We start from the raw sequence: 7,716 nt of genomic DNA, 5'->3' as shown, positions 1-7,716 counted from the left end.
TAGTTACAGACAACAAAAATCAATACGATCACATACATAATCTAGTATTATCAGTAAAAGCAGACATTAATCTCAAGTGGATGCCTAAGAGAACAAGCAAGATGACCAGCATGTGTGGGCAAATGAGCTTACACCCACAAGTGTATAGGTTTGGCAGATGATATTATATTTTGTTCATGTCTATTGTGATACACAACAACAATTATTAGGAAGATGACTGTAAAGAGGAAAAGACCCACAGTATATATAAGGGAAATATAATGTAAATGAAACTAACTGCATACTTTGAAAAAAATCGCATGAGAGGAGACTGCGCTTTGTCTTCCTATGGAGCAGCTGCTGGATTCAAACTACATGCTTTGGCACTGGCAGTGCAATGGCAGTGCAACGTCTTAGCAATAGGTCACCAGAGTTCCCTAACTAGATAGCGGCACCATTTAAAAGACTCATGAAATGTGAAAAAAGGTTTGTTCTTTACTAAGTTATTTACACTTACGCAAGCTTACTCTCTGCCAGTGACTCAGTGCTAGATATTAATTCAGTTAATCCACAGGGCAATCATGAAGTACTGTTAGCCCATTTTATGAAGAAACTGAGGCAGTCATGCTTGAATGGAGGGCAATCAACAACAACAGTAGTAATCTATCTTTTTTAATCATTTGTCGTCAACAAACCAGACCTAGTCTTCCTTCAATATGACATTTTCTCCTCTAACAAATAAAACACTCTAAAATGACTTTTAAAAATCCTTTCACATACATACGTGCAGTGAGAAATCATTAAAGACCCTATGATTAAATAGTGGACAGGGCCCTTGTCCCACAATCAAGTGGTCGGCCTCTAGGCAAAAGGCTGGTAGTCTGAACCCATGCATTCAGCTACTCTATGGGAGAAAGAACTGTCCATCTACTTCAACAAAAAAAGGCTCCCTAGGGGATTCTATGGGGTGGTTCTGCTGTCACATGGAATTGCTATATAAGGAAATGACATCAACAGCAGACACAATTATGACTTTCCTAGTACAAAGAATAAAAAGCAAAGGCTCAATCAAAGTTAGGTGAATTACCCAAGATGCCAGCACTAGTAAGTGGCAGAAAGACCAATGAAGATCAGACACTGGTACCACGAGTCCAGCAGTCTAATACAGATAGACAGGCAATGACTTACATATCCTGCCAGTTTCTCTAAACAAGCCCATATTATCTTTTTTTGGTCAGACTAATGTCGACAGCAATCAACAACAGTAACAACATGAGAGTAGGGTGTTCCAGTGGGTTAGTGGGTAAGGAGTTGTGAAGTCAACCCAAAGGCAGGTAGTTCAAAACCAATGTTGCTTCTAAGGAGAAAACTGAGCAATCTCCTGTGATTAGAGCCTGTGAAAACCTGCTGGAGTGTCCGCTGTGAGTCGGTCCTGACTCGAAAGTACAGAACCACCACAACTTGAGAGATCTGGCTAAAATTCAGTGAGCGCATTCTCTTTGATCTGTTATCACTGGTTAAATCTTAGCAACTATTATTATTGTATTCAATTCTCAGACTCAATTTTGAAACTAAATTGCTTAATTTAGACTCAACCTTTTCAATTTCCCTGTATAGATTTTTATTACTTGGAACTCAAATTCATTGCTGAGCCAATGAAGTCATAATGACCCCTCATAGCATTTCCAAGGCTACATCTTTATGGAAGCCCACCACCGAGTAGCAAGTGGTGAGTTTCAGCCTCCGACCTTTCAGTTAGCAAAGGCCTCTCGCCGATCTTGTTAGATGATCTAAACTCTGTGTATAAGTGGGATTGGAGAAGCCTAAAGGACTCCAGTTTGGTTAAAGAGGGCTATAAATAATGCTAACATTTAACTGCAATATTGAAACAAATAGTTCAGCGAAAACGATGACGAAAATCAACCCCCGATTAAAGCAAATCCCAAAAAGACTCCATCCTGAAAGGAGCCAGGAGTTCAAAACACAACCAAACAGGAAGTGGGTGGTCATTGCCCCAATGAAAAGCTGCCTCCTCTCCACTATTTAGCAAGAGGGAATTTTCTGGATGTTTCCCTCCATCACTACTCAACATTTTTATCAAATACTCTACAGAAGAATCTTGATTTTAAAAAAAAAGTAGCTCAAAATTTTAAATTCCCATGATGGCCTTCAGACTGTCTGGAGCTATGGAGAGGCCGTACTATCCTAAAACCACTAGGCTGAAAGAGCCCTTTAGCCTCTCACTAAATATATCCCCCGAGATCTTCTTAAAATCAAATAATAGTAAATTAAAGAAAAAGATATGGCCAAATAACAAAATACTCTTAAAGATCGTCACAAGTACGTTTTAAATATAATTTTAAAACCATATTTTACCATCAAATCTCACAGTAATTGTAGGTAGACACCTATAGAAACTACTAGGATTTATAAGTCAGACTTGAGTAAACTATTTACAGACTAAGAAAAATGCTCTTTCTCAGCTGGTGACCAAGAACCCACAGGAGAGTGGTGCTGTTAGGTACCATGTAGGCGGTTCTGATTCAGTGACCTGACCTACAACAGGACAATACCCTGCCCAATCCTTCACCACTCATGTTTACAAAGATAGGGATAAATTTCACAAACAAGATGAGCAAACGCCAGACAGCCAGCCACACTCACACTCACACTCACACTCTCACACACACACACACACACACACACACACACACACACACTCTCTCTCTCTCTCTCTCTCAAGATTTCACTTCTATGAAATTTTAGAACATGCAAAATTTATGCATACCACTGGTTTTCAAGCAGAGGACATTTTAGAATTGTCAATGCTATAAAGTGGAAAAAAAATACATCTTAGAATCAATGAAATAAAGGAATTTCTTCTACACAGATTATGTGGCCAAGTTATGAGACACCTGGTTGTTACAGCTGGGCGTGGAGAAAGTTGTTACTGGCACTAGTGGGTAGAAGCCAACAAGAATTCTAAGTACCCTAGAAAGCACAGGACAGTACTCTCAGCAGAGAAATGATCAGGCCCAACAAAACAGTAGGATTCAGGATGAGAAACTCTGCTCTATAATGCATGTCCACAGTTTTCCAGGGATAGGATTGGGGTATTATAAGTAGTCTGAAGGAATTCTGCAGATAATGAAAATAGTCTTTATACTAATTGTGGTAGGGGTTAAATAATTGGCTATTTTTGTCAAAACTCATGAAAGTGTACATTTTAAATTGGTGTATTTTCTAAGCTTTACCGCACCGCAAAGATGATGTTGTGTACTGTCGAGTCAGCACTGACGTCCAGCAGGTTTTCAGATGCAGTAAATAGCACAGGAAGAGACCACCCATCTTACTCCCATAGAGCAGCTTGTGAATTCAAGCTATATGCTGTTAAGTTGGAAACACAACTCTGTACCACCAAGTCACCAAAACTCCTTCAAAGACACATTTTGTTTCAGACTGTGTTTTGACTTTTTTTCCTTATTTTCCATCAAAGATAATAGAGGGGGAAAAATGGTCCCTATGGAAGGAGCATTAGTAACAAATGCTAAGTGCTCTGCTATCAGGGTTGATTGTCAAATAATGAACACTTCTCAATTAGAATGAATCAACTTTCTAAATCAAACACAGCAGGGCAGGCCAGACTGTTATCTCTTATTTGAGCTCAAGGTCAAGTATAGCTGAAAAATGATCTAGTAACAGCCAATATGCATGGAAAATAAAATATCTTAAAACTCTAAATAAGCAATGAACATTTTAGATCCTGGATCTACCCCACTTCATAATTTTTATGTCCCTGGACAAGTTTAAAATCTCTGAAACTTACTGTTGGCATCCAAAGATGCTGGAGTGAAAATATATATACAATGATGAAAATACATATGAGATATATATATTTGGTGTATATATTTTTATATATGGATATACACACATACAAACACAAATACAAAAATATATGGTAGCCTGAGAATGAGAAGAGAATGTATGCAAAAATCTCACTTAATAAGTCTATACTAGGAAAAAAAAATATAGAAATACTGTCCTCCTTCCCCAAAATAAAATACTATGAGGAAGAAGAATCGTATGCATAATAGTTTTTATTATTATTCTATTGTTTGAAGTAAGATATCATTGGCTTTCCAATTGTCAGTATTCACAACTTAATCATGTAAGTGTTATCATGACATACATGCTTCTATAATCCTTCGGCAGCTTTGGTGGCCTAATGGATAGGGAGTTGCACTACCAGCCCAAAGGCATGTGGTTTGAATCCACCAGCAGCTCAAGAAGAGAAAGAGAAGCCATCTCTTCTGCTGCAATGTAGAACCTCTGAAAACCCACCGGAGGATCAACAGCATGTTGGTTCCAACCCAACAGTAATGAGTTGTTGTATAAAAATAATTTTTATGGTATTTTATAATATGAACAGCAAACAATTAAAACATACACTGCAAAAAAGAATAAGCCCTAACTATTTACTGTAAACTCTGCTAACTGTGACTTGAACTATTATGTATCATGAAGGGAGAAATATGCTGCTACATAAACTATGATAAATCATGAGTTAGAAACCATATAATTTCAGAAATAGTGTAAAGTGGGAAAAAGATGTACCTTAGAATTGATGAAATAGAAATAGAAAACCAGAAAAGGTCTGGAGGCTCAGTTCTGTATTAAACATATTACCAAGTTGCTAATCTCATCCACTGTATGTTGTGCTATTTAAGGTTAAGAGACTGTCAGTTCAAAGAATGGGAAGTGCAATTCAAGGAAGGAGGGAGGAAAAGGGAGGAAAGGGAACTCTGCAAAGTCACTAAGTTCAAACCAGTGAAACACTAAACAGTTCATTTCAAAAATAATAAACAAGAACACATTTCAGATCATAGTCTTGGAGACCTCAAGGTCAGCTGGCCAAACGCAGTCCACAAAGACAGTGTTCTATACCCTACATTGATGAGTAGTGGCTTTAGACTTTAAAGCCAGCTAAAGAGCATCTAAGGCGAAACCAGTGATCCCTCCCTGGCTGCAGCAAAGCAGAATGAAGAAAATCAGACACAAGAAAACAATTAGTCCACACCATTACTAGACCTCCTGAACCTCAACTCCCACAACCCTGAGATCAGGAGGACAAGATGATACCCAGCCACCAGGGATGCCCTGAAAGGAATCACAGCAAAGGATCTTGGAGAGAGTAAGAGAAAAATCTAGGACAAAATGCAAGCTCACAATAATGGTCAGGCTTACTGTCTTGACAGAGAATGGCACAACACCCAAGACTACGGTGGTTAGTCACTCTGGGAGCTTGGAACTGAACTCACCCGAGTCAAACAACTTGCTGCCAAACAACAGACAAATCTATAAGGTAAAATAACCACCCATTACACAAGAGCAGCAGATGGGAGGAGGGTGGAGGGTGAATGGAAACATGAACCAAGCAAGATATGGGAAGAGTGATAATACAATGTGGGGGTGCAAGTCAATGTCACAAAGTAAAATACTTATAAACCTGTACAATGGAATACCAATATGCTGTGCAAACTTTCATGCAAACCATAATAAATTTTTTTTAAAAAAGAACATCTTTCGTGTCAATGAACATTTTCATAAAATGATGAGACATTAAAACCAGTAAAATGTTATTTTTTTGGAAGACAATCAACCTATTCTTAGTAAAAGATTTCAATTAAACAAAAAATTATTTGAATGAACAATTCCAATATCAATAATATACCTTATGGAAATAATGCCAGAGATACCCAAAGATATGCCACATCCCCTATTCATTTACAATAGTGAAAAACCGGTAAATCTTAAAGTAAAAACATTAGCTAAATATAGACATTATTAGTTAAAATACATATTCAAAATTAGGCTGTAAAAAATCAAGTGATATGGAGAAAATGTTTGAGGTTAACTATAAAGTTAGTTCAATCCAATGGAAAACAGCTTAATCCAATTTGTTTCTTAAAATATATGCCCAGAAAACAGTAAATTTCAGTAAGTGAATAATGAAAAGAGAAAAATTATACTGTCAATAAACAAAATAAAAAAGAAAAAGTCTATGATTGAGGTTTGAAAACCATACAACGAAAAGAATTAGCTAGGCCTGGGTTGACAATTGAACTGGGGCTTGATGAGAATTGCCAATGAGGCTTGCCAAGTGAAGATAATTAACAATTTTTTTAACATCTTAAAAGAAAAAATAAAAGACCCCACATAATAATCTGTTACACTGTTTTTGGCATATTTTAGAGTCTTGATAGCCATGAAGAAATCTCTTACTGAAAGACAGATTTTTCTACATACTAAGTAAATTAAACCTATTAAAAGTCCCTATCCAAGAAGGAAGGGGCTTAGGATTTAGGATTTAATTCAAAAGAAAATGCATCCCTCTTTCAAGATAATTATATTGTATAGGGGGTTTTGAGTACTATCCGAAAGTACAGAGGGAAAAGTAAATAAGACAAAAAGAAGAAATTAATCCATTAGAGTACACATAACATATTTTTTCGTCAATTCCAGTTGGCCTCCTATAATACACTTAGCTACCTCATACCAGATTTGGGACTATCTAACATGTCTCCCAAAAGGTATACAGGAAATCCTAAGGTGCACCACTGATAGCGAATGTTCAAGCCCTAAGAAATGTTTCTAAGAATGCAGGCTGCGTGGAGGAGGTGACTACTCCTCTTAGGGACCCTATAAGCCTTGCTCTTTCCGCAGACTTGCTGGGGTCCGTTGTTATAGTCACTGTGTTGATCATTTTGTTCAGGGTCTAACTCTCTCTGACTGTAACTTTCCCAGCAAGATGTCCTTTTCCAAGGAAGCGCCTCTTGACGAGAGGCCCAAAGCATGTGAGAAAAGGTTTCCTCTTTGCTTCTAAGGAACACCCTGGATGCACTTCCTCCAAGACATACTTGTTTGTTCTTTTGGCCGCACATGGGATTGACAACCCCCATGGTGGGTTGTAGGGAGGGACAGGTCCTTGGAGAGGGACATCATGCTTGGGAGGGTGGAGGGACAGCGCAGGAGAGGAAGGCCCTCTAAGAGGTGGATTGACTCAGTGAGTGGGGTAATCTGGATGGGAGTGTCAGAGACAGTGCGACTGGCACAGGACAGAGCGGAGTTTAGGGTGTTGTAGATAGGGTCGCTATGAGTCACAAGCGACTGTAGGGCACATAACAACAACATGGTGGCCTAGTGGTAAAAAGCTGCGCTGCAATCCCAAAGACATGCTGTTCGAATCCTTCAGCTGCTCCGGAGGAAACCTCCTCCCGTGTGATGAAACCGCCTCTGAAAACCCACTGGAGGCCAGTCAGGGGTGGATCCGAGTTGATGGTACACGACTATGCACGGCAGGGTGGGGCCAGGCTTCCACCTGTCATTCACAGGGTCGCTACGCACCTAACTCCTTCATGAAAAAAGGCTACTCTGGGTGGGGGACCTGCCATAAGAAGCTCAACAGCAGGCAGAACGTGCACGCCTGGCTCCCAGGATTTCTGTAACTCTGGACACTGGTGAAATGAACCAAAGGAACAAGATGACACTGACTCCTGGAAACGGAACAAAACCCAGACTGCAGAAAACCCAGCTTTGGTGTGAAAAACCCATCCAGAGACAGAGGGTCTCAAGGGTGACTCGGACTTTGCAGAAGACCCAAGACAGTTCGCATCCTCTCCTCTGCCAGGCGCTGATGCGTGAACCCCAAGTGCACAAGGAACCTGCCAGGGCCCCCCC

General features: G+C 39.4%; 1 protein-coding gene across 1 annotated transcript in view; it reads right to left on the bottom strand.

Annotated features, from left to right (window-relative positions):
* The window catches only part of KIAA1468 (KIAA1468 ortholog), a 102,542-nt gene that overhangs the window by 93,720 nt on the left and 1,106 nt on the right, over positions 1-7,716 (bottom strand). The window lies entirely within an intron of this gene.

The sequence above is a fragment of the Elephantulus edwardii genome, unplaced genomic scaffold (assembly GCF_000299155.1).
Source record: "Elephantulus edwardii isolate Elephantulus edwardi_28Jun2011 unplaced genomic scaffold, EleEdw1.0 scaffold00118, whole genome shotgun sequence".
NCBI classification, from domain to species: Eukaryota; Metazoa; Chordata; class Mammalia; order Macroscelidea; family Macroscelididae; genus Elephantulus; species Elephantulus edwardii.
Note: the sequence above shows the minus strand (reverse complement) of the source record. Positions and strands in the feature narration are given on the sequence as shown.